Raw genomic sequence first — 18,524 nt, 5'->3', positions numbered from 1 at the left:
CCAGCACTTGCTCGTTAAACGTCATGTAGCTGGTGATTGCCCAGCCCTCTAGACTGTCAAGATCTCTCTGCAAGGACTCTACACCCATGTCTGAGGGCTTCACACCTTGAGCCCAAGTAACAGCACAGACAGCAAATCCTGTATTTATGGCAAACCAGGGTCTTCTAACAGTACAAGCACCAATGGTGAGAAATGCAGATTGACAGGGTGGTCATACACCTATAGGGGCTGCAGGCCCAGGATTATGTTGTGAGAACACTCCTCACCTGCTTCAGCACCAAGTCACTGCTCACACAAAATAATCGCTGAGCAATAAGGAACACATGGTGCTGCAAAACTTTCACGTGTATCACCACAAGCAAAAATGGGTAGAAATAAAGTATTTACACTGCTTACATGGTGACTAGGCCCCAAGGTGATACGTCTGTGGACCAGACTGACAACTACATGCCACAGAGATGTCCACCTCAGGGTGGCAACAGGACCTTGATCTCTACTGAGAGTGAGCCCCAACATATCTCCGCTAATGGGGATGAAGTAACGGTTCAGCAACACTGACAGCAAGATCACAGAATCACAGAATGGTTTGGGTTGGAAGGGACCTTAAAGCCCATCAGTTCCAACCCCCTGCCATGGGCAGGGACACCTGCCACCAGACCAGGTTGCTCAAAGCCCCATCCAGCCTGGCCTTGAACACCTCCAGGGATGGGGCATCCACAGCTCTTCTAGGCAGCCTGTGCCAGGGCCTCACCACCCATTTTGGTGATGTGGCATCACTAAAAGGCTTTGGTAAGAAAAAGTGAAATTGAGGCTTATGATGGGGCAATAATTAATGTGGGTGAATGGTAAAGGATCTTTGCCTATTTGAGGCAATCAAAAAGCTAACTGTTATATTAAAATGAAAGTTTGCTGCTTGTTCAAAATGGACAACAGTATCCACAAATATATATATATGTATGTATATAGGCTTCTGGATTGGTGGCTTGGGGCAGATATATCAGACTTACAAGCAACATTTCCAAAATATGATAATAAATCAGCAATACCAGCAGTAAAGGGAAGAATTGATAAGCAAGATGAAAATCATTCTTGACATCATACTTCATCCATTAAGTTGATCTTATTAATATTCTGTCAGACTCACCTCCTGAGGAACAGACACAGTACCTGTTAATCATCTCTGCCAGGTTCAGTCTGCATCCTGTTTCACCGAATTTCCAAAGAGAAGATGCATGCCCTTCCACTACAGTTACATGCACTTGTGCTAGTTCTCTTAAAACAGTAAGAATCAAAGCCAAGACTGCAAAAAACAAGACACTGCAGCTGTTATGTGCATGCACTGTAGCAACTGATGAAGGGACAAAGGGAGGAAGATAGATCACAATCCTCTGGAAATAAATAAATCACATCCTTCTTATTTGGACAGATAATGTTTCAATGAGAGTCTCAATCCCTAAACAGCATCTCTCATATGTTTTAAATCACACTCTGAAGCACAGTAACGAAGTCTTCCCAAGCCAATTGAAGTTGTTTTTTTTTCCAGGAAGAAGCACAAAATTATTAGGGCAGTTATTAGCAGCATGCAGGTAAGTTGCCTTAAGTGGGTCATCTGCATATGGATTTTGTGAGGCAGCATCTCCTTGAGGACCAAGGGAGAGGCTAGCATCTCCAGGGCTATGTGCTGCTCTGCTGCTGCCTTGGCACATGGCCTCAGGCAGGCCATTTAGCTGCCCAGCACTTCCATGTACCCAGAGGTAGGAGAGAACAAGGCAATTACAAAAAGGATTTCAGAAAGCAGTAGCATTTGCCACTTTGCAGCACTTTACCTTGAAGATGCAAGAGTCTCAGATGAGGTGTAAGAGCAGACAAGTCAAAAGGCACTTAAAAATAAACCGGCTGTGTTTGTTTCTGTCTCGTTTGTCCCAGCCCTCAGCATTTGTACAGAGCTAAGAGAAACCTCCTGAGTGCCACTGCCCGGCAAAGAGCAATTCAAGAGTACAGCCTATTATTGCAGAGCAGGGTTGTTAAAAAAGTTTTATTTTGTTTTGTGTTTAACAAACACTTGCATGAGGATACAAAGCAGTAATGTTTCAAGCAGAGGCTTCTTTCTCAGCCACACACTCGTCACAAGCCAGCCACGCTGTGTGTTACGCATCTGTGCAACCATAATGGGAAAGGTGGCAACTTGCAGCAGTGCGTTTGTCTTTAAGGAATTCTGCCTTTGTTATGCACTTTAAAGGAAAAATTCTCTTCCAGAAATTAATACTTTTTGAAAATGAAGCGATGGAGGAGTACCATAAAACAGAGTTAAGAGCTACAGACCCCTGTGAAGATGGCAGAGGAAATGCCATAGCATCAGCTAACAGAGACAATTAATAAAATCCTATTATTTCCATAAAGAAAGCACCTTTTACCTGTAGCATCATATATGCTTGTGTGTGCGTTGGAAGACGCAGAAGGGCACACACAAACATTTCTTCCTCGTAACAAAACCATGCCACCAGTACAATTGTTTTCCCCTCTAAAAAATGCTGTCATTTGACAGCAAACCTTCAGCTGAGCTGACAGGGAATATGCAGGCAGCTGCACTTCTGCAAGGAAAGGCTCCAGAACATTTTTAACTGCAGGAATCTGCCAGAGCAGCAGATGTTTCATGAAAACAAATTGTTCAGAGGGAGGAAGAAAGGGGAAATAACAGAGAGACTTGGGTGTAGCTTCATGACTGGTTTAAGTTGATCTAAGCCCTGCTGCCTCCAAGGGAAGGTCCCCAGCTATTCCCAGCCCTGCCAGCTGGGACCCGTTCCAGATGGGAAAGAATTTGGGGATGGGAGAGCAGAATTAGATTTTACTTGGCTCAGATCTCGGGTGTAGGTGACTGCAGGGCCCCAGATGCAGGGGAGGCAGCAGGAGCGCAGGACAAAGGACAGGCAGCAGTTCCTGCTGGCCCAAATAGCCTGAAGCAAAGTGTAAAACTGCAACTTTAGTGAAAACCCAAAAAGCTCGGCTAGAAGAAGTGCAGTCCTGATCCCTATCCTGCAACGATGCACCTATATGCACAGCAACGCAGGTAAAATATACTTTCCAAATGGAAAGTCATAGAATCAGAGTCATTTAGGTTGGAAAAGACCTTCAGGCTCATTAAGTTCAACCATCAACCTGCCACATCACTCAACTATGTCCCTTAGTGCCATGTCCACACGTCCCTTAAATACCTCCAGAGACGGGGACTCCACCATTTCTCTGAGCAGCCTGTTCCAATGCCTGAAGTAATGGCAGGTATGAACTATTGCATCTATTCATCATTTCAGGATTTGTTGCAAATTAACAACAAAGCCTGCTCCAATTATACTTGCAAGAATACAGTTTTGTTTTCAGTGGAGCAGCTTCCAGCTGGAACAGGGGGAACAAAACAGGACTGATGCCACAAAACCATCCCAACCCTGTAGGTGCTGGCCATACAGGCACCTCCCACAATTTCATTGCTATAGAAAAGTACTTTAATCATCACTACTATGTCTGTAATGGCAATTTCTCATCAAGATGGCTCCTGTGTAAGGGCTTTATAAGGATATCATCAGTCTCTTCAAAGAGTAAGGAATGGACTTTATGACGTTGAAGGTCTTTTCCAGACTAGACTACAATTCTGTATTCATGTTCTGGCAAAATTTTAGCTCACATGCTAACACATGGCCAACTTTCAATTCCCCTTATAGTTGGTTAAAGTACTTTTCACATGTCCTAAACCACTGCCAAAGTACAGTTTCCCATCTAGGGTGGCTGGCTACAATTCAAGAGTCTATGTGGGTTAAAATTGACACTAAAAGAAATCCCCAAAAGCAAAAAAGCAGCTCTTGGTGGAAGCTTTCTGCTCAAGGTCTCCTACCTCTGCAGAGACATTACTCAAATAGCTTACCTAAGGGCCTGAAATCTGTGTAGGGATGACAGGGGGGGAGTGTTCCAGAGGCAAGGTCCTTTAGATTTATTATTTAGAGCTGGTACAGCAAGTGGTACCTTGAGGCCCACAAAAAAAAGCTTTGCATATGCATGATGTGCATGCACACATTAAACTACAGCGCTGGTCACAGCAGTCTCTAGCCCACATAAATCACGTCCTCACCTCTGCTCACATCTGCTCCCTGCTCAGCTTCTCCATGTCTCCAGCCACCCAGGTTAATAAATTATTGCAGAGATTTGCTGATAGAGATTTGCATTTGTAGAGAACAAGGAGCAACTGCAGCTTCTGCAGCACTGATATTCACCCTTCTGATGCTGTCCACATACAACAGCCCTATGACACAGCCCAAGATCTTCCAATGCCCAGCACACGCACACCCTTTGCTCAGAAATATATTCCTATCACACACATAATCTCTCAGGGCTTTTCCAATATAGACATTGCTGGGCTACACATCAAAATTCAGAACTTGTCCTTTACTCATCCTGATCTGGCAGCGGCTGACTTGAGTTTTGACCTCTTCAGGGCTAATATTAGGAAGCAGGAAATTATTTCCTTTTGTTTACCTAGAGCAAACAGTAGTCAGCCCTCCTTAGGCACCGATGCCCACACGACGCGTGCAGTCTGGGAAGTGCTTGCTGTCACCCAGCTACAGAACTCACACGCATACAGCTTCATGGTCGTGGAGAAGCCGGATGCATGTCAGCTCTGTATTTGTGACCACTTATTTTTATTCCTTAGCAACAGAGCTGCTCTCAGTTTTCTTTTTTCTTTTATTTTTTTTTTCAGTGTCAAATCTATATTTGGCACCCTGGGGAAAGTCCTGACAGAAGATAGCAATTTTTAAAAGAGAGGATAAATGCTGGCACTCGAGCCTGCTGACAGTAACACCAGCCCTAGGCTTTAGGTTCACGTGAAGTGTTCAGAACTGGAGCCAGGGGATCCAAGGTCCAAACCTTGCATGGATTTCCGTGGCAGCAGGACTAGGCACCAAATCTTTATATTTTCAGAAACCTTTCCCCAGCATAAGAATGAGAAGATATTTATTGGGTCACAAAGTCTCTCTCTGATCTGTCTGTATCACACATAAACCAGCATCCCCAAGGTCTCTAAACCTCACCACTGTTCAGCAGCATTCCTAGGTCCCATGGTGGTTTTTGTCCTGCAGCAGCCAGGACACCATTAAGAATACCAGAGTGTCAGGAAAGAGCAAAAAAAATGATGCTTCAGTACAAAATAGTAATTCTGAACTAAGACACTGTTCATAACATGAATCAATATCCCCCGGCTCACTCAGGCTCCCAAGCAAACGTGCAAATTACAGAATCACAGAATCACAGAATCACAGAATCACAGAATTACAGAATTACAGAATCACAGAATCACAGAATTTCACAGAATTTCACAGAATCACAGAATTTTCTAGGTTGGAAGAGACCTCAAGGTCATCGAGTCCAACCTCCAACCTAACGCTAACAGCCCTCCACTAAACCATATCCCTAAGCTCTACATCTAAGCGTCTTTTGAAGACCTCCAGGGATGGTGACTCCACCACTTCCCTGGGCAGCCTGTTCCAATGCCTCACAACCCTTTCTGTAAAGAAGTTCTTCCTAACATCTAACCTAAAACTCCCCTGGCTCAACTTAAGCCCATTCCCCCTCGTCCTGTCACCAGGCACGTGGGAGAACAGGCCAACCCCCACCTCTCTACAGCCTCCTTTAAGGTATCTGTAAAGAGCAATAAGGTCACCCCTGAGCCTCCTCTTCTCCAGGCTGAACAAGCCCAGCTCCCTCAGCCGCTCCTCGTAGGACTTGTTCTCCAGGCCCCTCACCAGCTTCGTCGCCCTTCTCTGCACCCGCTCAAGCACCTCGATGTCCTTCTTGTAGCGAGGGGCCCAAAACTGAACACAGTACTCGAGGTGCGGCCTCACCAGAGCTGAGTACAGGGGGACGATCACCTCCCTAGCCCTGCTGGTCACGCTGTTATTAAATCCTGCCTAATCTACATGAGAAAAACAAATAACACCTGATGTTTCCCAACTCTGCTGTCAACATGGCCCTTAAAAAAAAAAAAAAAAAAAAAAAGATTTAATCATAGGAAGGATAGAGAAATCACATGGCTCTGCAGTTTCATTGGTTGTCATGGCAAAAGAAAATCCCTGACTCTCCAACTTGTGTGTTTTGGAGGAGAGGAGACAACAGAAATGCCTTTTTTCATGGCTAGAAGGGAATGTTTTCCTAATAACTGCTCGTGAACTCGAGACATTCAGTGAACCCTGCACCACCAGCAATGCACACATTTCATCAGAGCAGATTTACTGAATAGAGGCAGGAGCTAATTTGGCTGTAACTTCAGGAGCAGGCCCCCAGAGAGCCGGCTCCTTCCAGCCGTGCTCGCTGCCTTTTGTTCTTGGGCTGCACGCTACAGGCCTGGGAAGCGCAGGATGCCCACACAGGAGCTTTACGTCACCAATTTCACCACCATGGCTTCTTCTGCTGGTTTTATGTGCAGCCCTTCCCCTCCTGTGAGCCTTCCTCTGCACTCCCAGGCTCCGGCTCTTTTGTCTGGGAGGAACAACAGGACCCTAAGGAATCGTGTTTGTTATAAGCTGCTGGAAGCGATGCTCCTCTGTGGGTTAGGCTTTTTCCTGCCACACTTCCCACCCCCATCTGCCGGGATTGCAAAAGTTGCACAACCGCGCCCTGGAAAGCAGTCCCTTCGCTAATGAAAACCACAAGCGCCTGCGCTTAAACTCTCTGAAAAGCAGCTGGGGTACAACACTGCAGCATTGCACTCAAACTCACTGAGTACATACACTGAGGGCCACATCCGAACAAAGCGATGGGCACTGGGGGGTTGTTCGCCCTGCGGATCCTTCACCACTACAACAAACCACACCAGGCCATGCTTCAGCTTGACACTGAGCTGAGATCAGGGGTGCCCTAGCAAATTAGCCTAAGGCAATGGGATGTACAAGGGTAACTAGTTTGGATCCTTCATCTTTTATATATGTGGTAAAAGGAAGGCGTTCCCTCATCTTCCTTCTCCCTGACCAAGGACAGGCTGTGTTTGCAGAGCTGCAGATCAGACCCTGCAGCATGAACGTACCAAAAAAAAAAAAAAATCATTTTGCATCCAGGATGGGATAAACAGATTTCCACAATATTTTTTCAGCTCAGAAACACTGGATTGTGTAACAAAAGACTCACACATTAACCCTTACCCACACCACAGTGCTGCAATTTTGAGGTTGCTAGAGTTATTGCAATTACAGCCACGACAAGGAGAATCAGCTCTTTCACCCAGAAAATAAGCCAAAAGCACAGGCAACAGGGCTTTCCAGGTCAGGGAGCTGCAGCCTGTGGAGAGGAGCCCACGCAGGAACAGGGGATCTGGGGGGAGCTGCCACCCACCCGTGGGGGACCCGTGCTGGAGCAGTTTGCTCCTGGGGGATGGACCCCATGGGACGGAGCCGTGTGGGACCAGTTCCCGAAGAGCTGCAGCCTGTGGGCAGCCCCCACAGGCTCAGTTTAGGAAGGATGGCATCCCGTGGGAGGGACCCCACAGGGAGCAGGGGCAGAGAGTGACCAGGAAGGAGCAGTGGAGATAAAGTGTCAGGGACGGACCACAGCCCCCATTGCCCTGCACTGCTCAGGAGGTGGAAGAGGATGTATATGAGGGAAGGTGTTTGTATTTTGCTTTTACTTCTCACATCCCTATTCTGTTAGTAATAGGCACTAAATTGTATTAATCTACCTTATGCTGAGTTTGTTTTGCCTGTGACAGTAACTGGTCAGCAATTTCCCTGTCCTCACCTCAGCCATGGAGCCCTTTCTATTGTATTTTCTCCCCCTCTTCCTTTTGGGATGTGGAGTGGGAGAGTGGTGTGGTGGTGCTCAGCTGCCCTATGGTGTGAAACCACCACAAAGGGCTGCTGCCCTCTGGCCATCTGGGGTGCAGGGCTTTCCTGAACTGCTGTGTGAGGGGGTGGATACTGGGAGGGACAGGCAAAGGACAAAACACAGGCAAAATGGGAGTTAAAGGTAGGCTGAGAAGAAAAAAGGAAATAAAAGAAAACCAAAGCAAGTTAAAAGAACTGTCTGTAAGTTGCTGTGTTGCAGAGGGCTGACACTGGGACACCACCCAATTTTAGTCCTTTAAGGATGTTGCAGAGAAAATGTTTTTCATCCTGGCTAGGAGACTTTATCCTGACGCTAATACCAGCTAGTCACATTCAGGAGCTCAAGATCTTGACACACAATCCTGAAAGAAAAGTGTGGTTTAAATAAGTCACAGAAAAAAAAGGCTGCCATTATCAGCTTCTTAAATACACATACACTTTGACATTTTTCTTTAGGATATGGCTTATCAGAGGAAATGGCATGAGACAAACAGACTGTGCTTGTGCCTTTGTGTGGGTATGTAATATCTTGCATTGATTCCTTCTTTGACATTCCCTAACTTGATACAAAATTATTTGGACTGCCACCATTTGTTCCTTAACAGAACAGGCTGTCTACCCAATAACAATAATTGTAACTCAAAGCTGAACATAAGGCATTTTCATTTAACAAAACACAGTTTTCCCTCTTAACGTTTCAATTTGCCATTTAATTCCACAAAACAGAAGGGCAGCCTCGCTGTCCCCAGCCCGCTCCCACGCAGTGTCAGGCCATGCACAAGCACCAGCTCGAGCTGCAGAGCAAGCTGCCATGAGCTGCGGACAGCTTTCATGTCTGATGCAGCATCCCTGAAGCAAAGAAAGAACTGCTCTGAAAGCATTGCCCTGAAGTGGCACTGTAAGACCAAACTCACCCACTCCGTAATGTTCTGTGTAAGGGACTTTTCCAGAAGTATCACCTTAAAAGTTAACTTTGAAAGCAGATTTACAAAGTCAGTGTTATTCTCCCCAACTTCTCTCTCTCAGTTATCAGGGAGTTTGCAAAGACTTGCACTAATTTATTGTAGTGAGGCAATTCTAGCAAAAACAAGCAAATTCCAGCTTTGAAACACCTTTTCAAACTCCTCTGCTTTTCCTTTTTGTAGCTGCTTTCCAAGGGATGACCCTAAATGCCAACTATTTTAATGACTGACATCTTTACCACTAATAGCTCCCTTTTAGCACAAATGCAATAGTCGCCTGCAGAACTGAAACGTAATCAGCTTGAGGAACTGGATAGACGCATGATAAAAAGCGAAAGTGGTAACAGAGCTAGAAAATTGTGTTCATCAAGACTGGGATATTTGCCTAGCTGGCAGTACCCAGAATTGCTAGAGATTATGGTTAAAAGAAACACGTTTTAACTCTAAAATATAAGTTCACAAGGGGGAAAAAAAAAAAAAAAAAAAAAAAGTGGTGGAAATAAACTGTAAGGCAGTTTTGGTTATAGTTATATATATATAAAAAAAAAAAAAAAAAAAAAAAAAAAGAAGGTTTCAGGGTGCAAAGACAGGATCTTGGATAAAGATGCCTCGCAGAGGCTGTTGGAGCACCGCAAGCATGGCTGGCACCTCTGCAGAGAGGAGCATCAGCACCTGGTGCAGCATGGCCAAAACAAGAGAAATGCAGCCAGGAGGGGGCAAGAATGAAATGGCAAAACGTGTCCCTAATCCTTGACAGACACAGCCAGATACCTACAGAGACAAGGTCAAGAGCCTTAGGGTCACCTCTGCCAAAAATCAGAAAATATTTCATTGTTAAAATTACAAAGGCCATGTATATTCTGGTGAAATTGTACATCAGACCCAGGAATCTGAATTCAACCGAGCATAAAACGGGTTAGAGTACAGATCTCCATGCCAATCCGAACAGGAGTCACCACTTCCCACAGCTGAGCCATGCATCTGTAATAAACCACGCTCTTGTAAATTCCAAATAAGCTTTGGGTTTGCTGTCAAAAGCACAAAACAGCCCAAGGAAATCGTGGAAATTTAGGCATTAAGTGTCAAGTACCCCATTTGTGGTGCAACACAAGCAGACAGGTTTAAGCACCATTTTGGCATCGAGATGTAGGCTGGCTTGTGGCAAAAACAAATGCTCCACATCAAAAAAAAAAAAAAAAAAAAAAAGGGGCAATGAAATAATTAAAAAAAAAAAAAAAAAAAAGTCTTTTTGTAGCCTTTGCAGTGAAGAACTTTATTTCCAGCGAAGAAATCTGCGTTTTCACTGCGTGCTCACTAATCCGCTGCCTTGGTTGCTGGCTCTGTTTCTGCTGCTCTGCAGTGGCCTCACGCCCTGCATGGGGTGAAGGCTGGCAGCTCCACGTTCCCACTTAAATTGGTTCGAGTTTCTTCTCTTGGCATCCAACAGCCTCTCTTCCCCCTCCATGAAATTGGGTTTGCACAGAGGGAGGCTTCCCAGGTAGGACTACAGGAGTTGCAGATAATGAAAATCACAGAAAGCACCATTTGTATATTTATTAAACAGCCAGTGAAGACAGCACATGCTCTTTGGAGTAGGTCTGTGTCATCTTGTGTTTGCCCCAAAGGCAGCAAAATAAAGCCCAAGCATGGCTATGAACATCATCTTCTTCACACTTAGCACAAATGCATTTTTTGGACAATCCAGATCTGTCCTAAATGAGTGTTGTATGCTGTCATGAATGTGTAAGAAGCCACGATTAAAAATATAATATTGCACTGAGGTTAAATTATTCATTCATCATGTATTACAACAACCAGCAAGTCAAACATGAAAGTCACTCAAACATCAGCTTGGTTGTTTAAGAAAACAAGAGCAGTGCTACAGATCCCACACATGTGGCTTCCCTACCTCACACACTAAGCTTCTCCTTCTTGCTCCTGGTGTTTGCTGCTTGGTTCTATTTTGGCTTGCACAATGCGAGCTTTATATATACCAGGCTCTACAGAAGGTTGTACAGATTCCAACAACATAAAAATGAGTTCTGCTTTGAAATAATATATTATAATTTGGTGGGGGCTACCATGTTGAAAGAGCAAAGTCTGGGAAGTCTGATTTACGACTCAAAAAAATCACTCAGCATTTAACTCCTGTGAGGAGCATAAAAGCACGCTTTCCACCACGCACATGTGCCCACACGTACATCCTTTAGACTTCAAAGAAAGAACAAGTTGTGCACCAACAGTACGTGCATTTTTCCCGTTTCTTCGTTCTTAAAAGTAACTTCTAATCTGTGTAGGGGTAACACTCAAGCCAGGCTGATGACCTCACTGTACTCCTTACTACACAAAAATCCCTTAGTAAGCATTATTTTCCACCTCAGGGCTATCACTACACACAGGCAAGATGAGAAAAAAGTAACAGATGAAGGGACATCAGGAGAGCAGGGAGTTTGGAGGGATTTGAAGAAGCGTCATAACATGCATTTTTGATATTTACAGGGATTTCTGTAACTGTTCAGAGCGAGTCCTTCCCACGTGAAAGCAGGAGTGGTGGGGAGTACCATGGCTTTGCCAGCTATGGTCAAAACAACCATTAGGAGTTTGTCCCTTTTTAAGAAGAAAAATGACCTCAGCCACACAGTGAGGTAGGTAACACTGGGAACCATTTCAGGCTTAGGATAAAATACAAGATGTTCCTTTTTAAAATCATAAATTTGAGGGTAAAACATCTTAGACAAAGCCCTCTAAGCCAAACTAACTTCACAAAATAGCCTGTACACCAGCACTTCCCTGCAGTTACTGAGAATAACCCACATTTCCAGCAACATGCTCACCTTACACGAGAAACCCAGCTAGTTTCAGTGTGTAACATTTTCCAATGTGTCCTTCTGTGGCACATCACACATTAAGACCCAATTAATACATCCTCACTGTTGAAAGGGCATGCAAATTACGAGCTCTTCCTTCCTAGGAGGAGATAGATGCTGATTATGGGAAGGTGTTCTCTGGGATAATTCTCTTCCTAAATCACGCCGATTGCCTTGTCTATTTGAAAGGTGCATTTGAAATATCAGAAGAAAAAGGCCCTAATTATTAGCAATATCTGAACAGCTATCCATCAAAGTTGATTCCATACCGGACACGTTATCTTTTTCTGCACTGCACTGCTTGAATCCCCATTAACACCTTTCCAGACAAAGTGCCATTAACATGCAAATGAAAAGTTCACGCTCCTCCTTCGTTCAGAGCACAACCAGCAGGTCCTACTCGAGATGGTACACAATTAAAGTCATAAGCAGAGGTAATGAAAGGATCAAAATAAGACAGGTTGGTTATACATGTCACAGTAATGCTTGCAAATCAGCCTCTCCTCTAATTACCACAGTATTTCTAGGAGGGATCAATTGCAGCAATATAGATGAATGAGATCCTAAAGCTGAAAAATGTACTGGATTAAACATTAATGCAGTCATTGACTGTCATCACTATGTATATTCAATGGGGTCTGGGGTTTAGCAAAATATAGAATTTATTGGGTTTTAAATATCTAGAAAGACCAGAATCCATGACTCAGAGGCTTTCAGAGTCCCAGCAACACAATATACCAAAAATATAAACTCAGCCAGCAGGCTATAATTACTGTGTTTTGTTTTTATTGTAAAGATCAGTGTAAGCATATAACTGGGAGGCACAGGCAGGAAGCCAAGCCTCAAGCTCTGCTCTATCGACTAATGTGGTCTCCATTAGCCCATGGGTAATGGTGCTCCAAACAGAAATACTGGTTTGCCGGGACCAAGCCTAAAGATACAATGCAAGCTCTTCTCCATAACAAGGTGAGTTTTGGATGAACATTGCCAAACAAGCACCTGAAGTCAACAAGCTCCCCTTTCATTAGAAGTGTTATGCACACCTAACTCCATGTTGTAAGGAAAGCAGGCTTTAGCAATCACCTAACCTGGCTGGCCAGCAGGCTCAGAATTCCCTGAAGGAAAGACTGTTTCAGCAAAAATTACAAAAAGAATCCAATATCTATAAGTTTTTTGACCAACCAGCACCTAGGAGGAGGCCAAATGAGTGTTTGCACTGTAGTGAAGGTGCACAATCCCTTACCCTCACCATTTCTGTTTGGCTGCAGCTGCCTGGTTGCTCAGGACACTCATCCCTGTCCAACAAGAGCACACACAACAGCCACACATTTCTTCCCCACATATTCCCGTTGTAGCTCCTTCCAGACATCACTACTAATTTGCATTATGTACTTTCTGAACCTCTTTGGCTTGGTTTTTAGTGGTTCTGAGCCTTTGAAGCTACAGTACTTTCTGAAGTGCTCAAAACCTCTCTGAAAAGTGTTCTCACATGGCATCCACAGAAGCTGATGAATCTCTTGTTAATAAATCGTTTGACAGCTTGAATCTTTTGTCAAGTCTTTAAAAGCAGTAACACGTGATACAGGCATGGAAGACTACACTGTGGCACTGTTTCTTCTTACCTACCTTTGAGGAGCTTACTGAAATGTCCACGTTAGTCTTACAAAAGGTCTGGACTCCTTATCTCATCTGTGAATAAGACAAGCGTTTCAGAGCACTTCCAAATCTCTTTCCAGTAACAGTGTTTGGCATCTACAACAACATTTAACTTCAGATAACCCATCCTAGGTGTCTCCAACTCAGGGAAGAAGGCAAGGTTTCATCACTCAGGGAACAGACCTAACTGAACTTAACAAGCCCTTTAGCCAACATCTTTGCTAAGGGATTTGCACTTTGTAAAAGGTTTTAGGGTTAATGGGAACTTCAGTTGGAGTGTAAATTGCTTGGGTTTGGCTTTCAACTTTTTTAGATGAACAAACAGCAAGTGACTGTGCCTTCTGTCTCCATAAGAGGACATGATATGTGCAGTCATCCAGGCTGAGGAATCCCTGAAATCACACTGTTGTACCACAGTATTTGAATGCAGATCTCCAGAAAAGCACATGCTCTGCAAGAAGGAGCCCCCTGAGAGCAAACAGTGCTCTTTCTGCTTGAATGGGATTGAACCCAAATCACAGCACAGTGGGACTGCAACAAAAATGCCTCGTTTCGCATGACAGTCACTTGAGCTCTAGGAATCACAGATCATCTCAAAGCTACAATTCACAATTCGGGTAGTACTAGTTTGTCTCCTTATTTGCCTGCCTGTGCCATCCCCACCGCACGCAGCATTATTCCTCTTTTGCTCTCCTCTCACACACGGCTGCCAACTGTGTTACAATACCCATCACGCAGCACCTCGCCGAGAGCTGGTGGCTGCAAAGGCAATAGTTACACCATGGCTCGCATGACAGCTTATAAAATTCTTTGGAGTTCTTCCAAAGGAAAAGCCTTGCATAAATCGGAGTTATTATTGTCATCTACAGTCTGAGTCCAGTTAAGAATTTGCTAGTGCTCGGTGTGGAGACTGTGGATGTCTGAAATACTGATCAATGCTGAGCTATAAACTTCATTAACATTGCCTGTAACACTTTTCATCAGCAGCAAATAAATCACTGACGAATATTCAAGGCATCCCTCTGAGGTTATCTCCATTTTACAGATGGAGGCAACCGAGAGACAGAAAGTTTGGGAGTGCCTTGCCTCTAACCATAAAGCAGTTGGATGCAGAATTCAACCATCTTGCCTTCAAAGTCCTTCTAGAGAAAGATGCAAATTATATACAGATCTCCTTGCAGTGAAACTGAAGAGACTGCATTCCCTAAATAACTAATGGTATTTATTCCCCATGCACTGGTTACCTTTGCTACTGTAGCACCTCCACGATACAGGTAATTCCATATTCTCACAGTATGAAATGGGGACTATCAGAAAAAATGCCCTATGTCAAAGACTTCACCACTGGTAATAAGATCTGAGTGATAAATAAAACACAAGAATGGCCAAAAAGAAATGAATGACTCAAACCCTGCATCAGAGGCAGAGCCAGGCATGGACAATCCCTCCAGACTACCAGACACAGACATTCATTAACTAAGCATCACCCAGCATCGCACAGGAGGTATTTACGGCATTCTGGCATCTCCGAGAACTGATGTCATCAAGCAAAACCAAGGAATATTGTGAAAGATGTGTTAACACGATGGAAAGAATTTTGTATGCAGTTTCACACATTTTTCAGCAAGGCGTTTGACATTGAAGCGGGATGCCCTGGTTAGATGGCTACTCTACGAGCTGATGCAGCACGCTCGCCGCCGTGATGACTGACAGCTGAAGTAAACAAACGATAATTCACGCCAGGTTTTTCCTCCCTGTGGCGACAGCTTTTGTAAAGCTGCACAACTTAATGAGACACGTTATTTAATATTTATTTCACAATCAGACTCCTTTACCCTAACAGAATTAGCCTCAGCCCACAGTGAATGTATTCCTTGGTTGTTTACTTGAACAAGTCAATACTCAATTAATTATGAATTTCTTCAGTTCTGAGTTTCTAACTAGAGGGGATTTGTTTTAAAAACTTTTTTTTTTTTGTAATTAAATACCAGCTGTATTTAAATTAAATACCGTATGTATGGATGCAAAGTGAACTAGTTTGGGGGCACTGTCCCAAGAAAATTAACCTGGAAAAAGAAAATCACAGAATCATAGGGGTTGGAAGGAACCTCGAGAGATCATCGAGTCCATTCCCAAATCATAACATTAAGATTAGCTTTAAGCAGGTAGTTTCTTGATCTAGAGGCACACCAGGTTAGAGACAACACTGATATAAATGGGATGGCCACTGACAAAAGATTTTAGGTTTATGATGTATATGGCAAAATGATTAATGGTGGAAGCACAAATGTGTCTGACAGTGCAGCTCCATGAGGAGCTTTAAAAACTCCCTGGGCTTTTTTCATGGCTGCAGCAGAAAGTTCAGGTATGGCCACCACACAATAGGGCAGGGAAAAGCACAAACATCCCAGCAGACACTTGTCAGAGGCTGTGCATTTGAAGACACTTCAGTAACTGCTTTCTGGTGCCATGGGGGGACTGACTACCTGTGTAGTCAAGCGCAAATGCACCAAGACAATTTTTCTGCAGGACTGTGATAACAGAACTGCTACTTAAAATATATATATATGTATATATATATATATATATATATATGTATATACACACACATAAAGAGAAGAAATAAGAAACATAAAATGAGAAGAAAAAGATTTCCTAATATAGGACAACTCTATACATTAACAAAATTAGTTTCTGAGGTTTACAAACCTAATGAAAACATCAAGAATTACCTAAAGATCACAGTATTGATATACTTACAATTGTTTTCCGCTTTTGGGGGGAGGTAGAAGAGACCAGATGTGGGGTTACTGACTGTAAAAAGGCACAGCTTGATCCTGCACCAGGTACATGCTATATCCATAAAAGGGATGGTCAGTACATGGCAGCATCCAAGAACCCAAGAAGAAACCTCATTCCTACAGATACCACAGAGCAGTTTCCAACCAAGCCACACACTCACAGTTCTCCCTCATAAGTAGGTCGAGCACAAATCTGTTAGCCTGAATCTTAAGACCTCAACTCCAGAGTTCCCATTCAGCTGCTGAAATTAAAGAGTTAACAGAAATCTGGGTTTATTTGGGGGTTTCAACATGTGCACACACACATCCATCTCTCCGAGTAAAATGCTACTACCATATTTTTGAAATGCGAGTACTGGTAGCTGGAAGAAAATGGGCACGGTTCCCTTTTTAGAAGGAACAAATTGTTCAGAACAAGGACAAATGCAATAGAGAAATCAGGCACTGGCTTCACTTCTGATGTTTCAGGCTTCTAGTACATACAGCCTCTGCAGGATTTATCTTTATATGCACACCCCCAGGGTTGTTCAAGAATTGCCCCGTAACAACATAATACTCTCAAGAGCAAGTATTTCCAGTGGGATTTGAATATTATCAGATGCATACGTAAGAAATTAGAGGGTACCACGATCTTGTTGGCTACAGTATGGGGAGACTCTGGAGGCCGCTATTGCCGCAGGGCTGGTGGAACCGAGGATGGCGCAAACATTGGCTTCACTCGAGCAGATTTTAGATAGAGGACATGGAATTAGCTGCAAGCTGTGTTAAAATGACCCCTTTCTAGTGAAATCTCTTTTCTGCAGTCATGACACAGAACCAGAGGGATTTCAGGGAAGAGGAGCAGAGCCCAAAGCCATCGTCACACAGGTTGAACTTTCAGCCTATAAAACTCACCGTACCGTGGGGTGACAGGTCCTACGTGAAACCAAACGCTGGGAACAGCCCTCCCCCAGTGTCCTTGGGAGCCCAGAGATGTTTGTCAACCCCAAGCCTGCCCCTGCTGCCTTGCGAAAGCTACAGATCACTTCAGTCTTTGCTGAGATTTTAATTAAACTCATTACCACAGGTTTATCGAAGTTAATACCTTTTCTCCACAGGACATGATGCACCACAGACGTCAGAGAGGATGCACGAATAAAATGCCTGTTGTTTCTCTTAATCTCCCTCTCGATGCAAAGAAAATTAACCGATATCCCCACAGCAATTTCAGGATGAAGGACAGAGGCTACCTGATTCTCACATCCAAATATTTTATTCATCTCCGAATGGAATAATCTGATTTCTCTCGAGATTCTAAATAAGCCAGTAAAGCTTTCTCAACCCTAGGTTTATTTTTTCAGGTATTTGAATTAATAGCTATAGAGCAAGAACAAACAAAAGGATTATTTTCTTCAAGTGGTAGTCTCTACTTCTCTTTGTTGATCAGGTTCAGCAGCCATTGTAATAAATCCTGAAGCTCCTGAGCTAGAGAAGGTAAAAACTCCCTTTGTCATCAGAAAGCAACAGGAAAATAAGCCAACAAAGAGCTCTGTTTGCAGCGTGGAGACCCCTAACTGGATATCTTGAGGCTACTAACAGGAAATCAGGTTGTCCAAGAAATAAATTTATATACAAGTTTGTCTTACTGTGTTTTTAAGAAAGGATGTTCTTTGAAATAAATATCCTCAGTGCTGCATCCACAAGTGTCACAAGTACACCATGCATTAGACCTGGGAAGCAGAAAAGATAGCCCCACAGAGAACTTCTCACTAATTAGAAATGAAGCTGGCTCCCTTTATAAACTTGTTAGATAAAAAGCTTTGACTGATCTATTTTCCATTACTGAGTTCAGATAATGAAATTTAAATCACAGTGAAGTGCTAATGATTATTTTTCAAGTCAGCTTTTTATTACTGAAAGCATTCTCTGCAACACAGCAAAACCAAAATCCGGGCGTCTAGAAACATGACTTCTTTTCTAATCTCAGCAACCCTTCCACTTGTTCTTTGACTGTAAATCTGAACGTCGGCATTCACCTCCAAAACGAAGGCACTGGTCTAAATCCTTAACAAGGATGGTCTCAGCTTCTACCGCAGTTCCCATCACTTTGGTATCTACGGGTGAATGGTTATTCAGAGCAGAAGAGCGATTGCTAGAAAGACAAGAGGGCTCAACAAGTTCCCGTGCCTTATGATTCACCCACCACAGGGCAGAGCGTAGGGGGACCAGTTTGCTAATCAGACACACATCCTTCTTTCCACCCAACATCTTTAGCAGCCCATTCCCTAGTTCCCTATTGGTGTCACGTTTTCTGCAGCTAAGAGTCACTGTTTCTGCCCATTCACAGCATTCCCCAGATTCATTTGTAGTCGGGGAGTACCCAAGCTCCCCAGGGCTATTGCT

General features: G+C 43.8%; 1 protein-coding gene across 4 annotated transcripts in view; it reads right to left on the bottom strand.

Moving 5' to 3' along the window:
* The window catches only part of RAB30 (RAB30, member RAS oncogene family), a 42,623-nt gene that overhangs the window by 18,740 nt on the left and 5,359 nt on the right, over nucleotides 1-18,524 (bottom strand). The gene's annotated exons all lie outside the window — the stretch shown is intronic.

Source organism: Aythya ferina, assembly GCF_964211825.1.
Source record: "Aythya ferina genome assembly, chromosome: 1".
NCBI classification, from domain to species: domain Eukaryota; kingdom Metazoa; phylum Chordata; class Aves; order Anseriformes; family Anatidae; genus Aythya; species Aythya ferina.
Note: the sequence above shows the minus strand (reverse complement) of the source record. Positions and strands in the feature narration are given on the sequence as shown.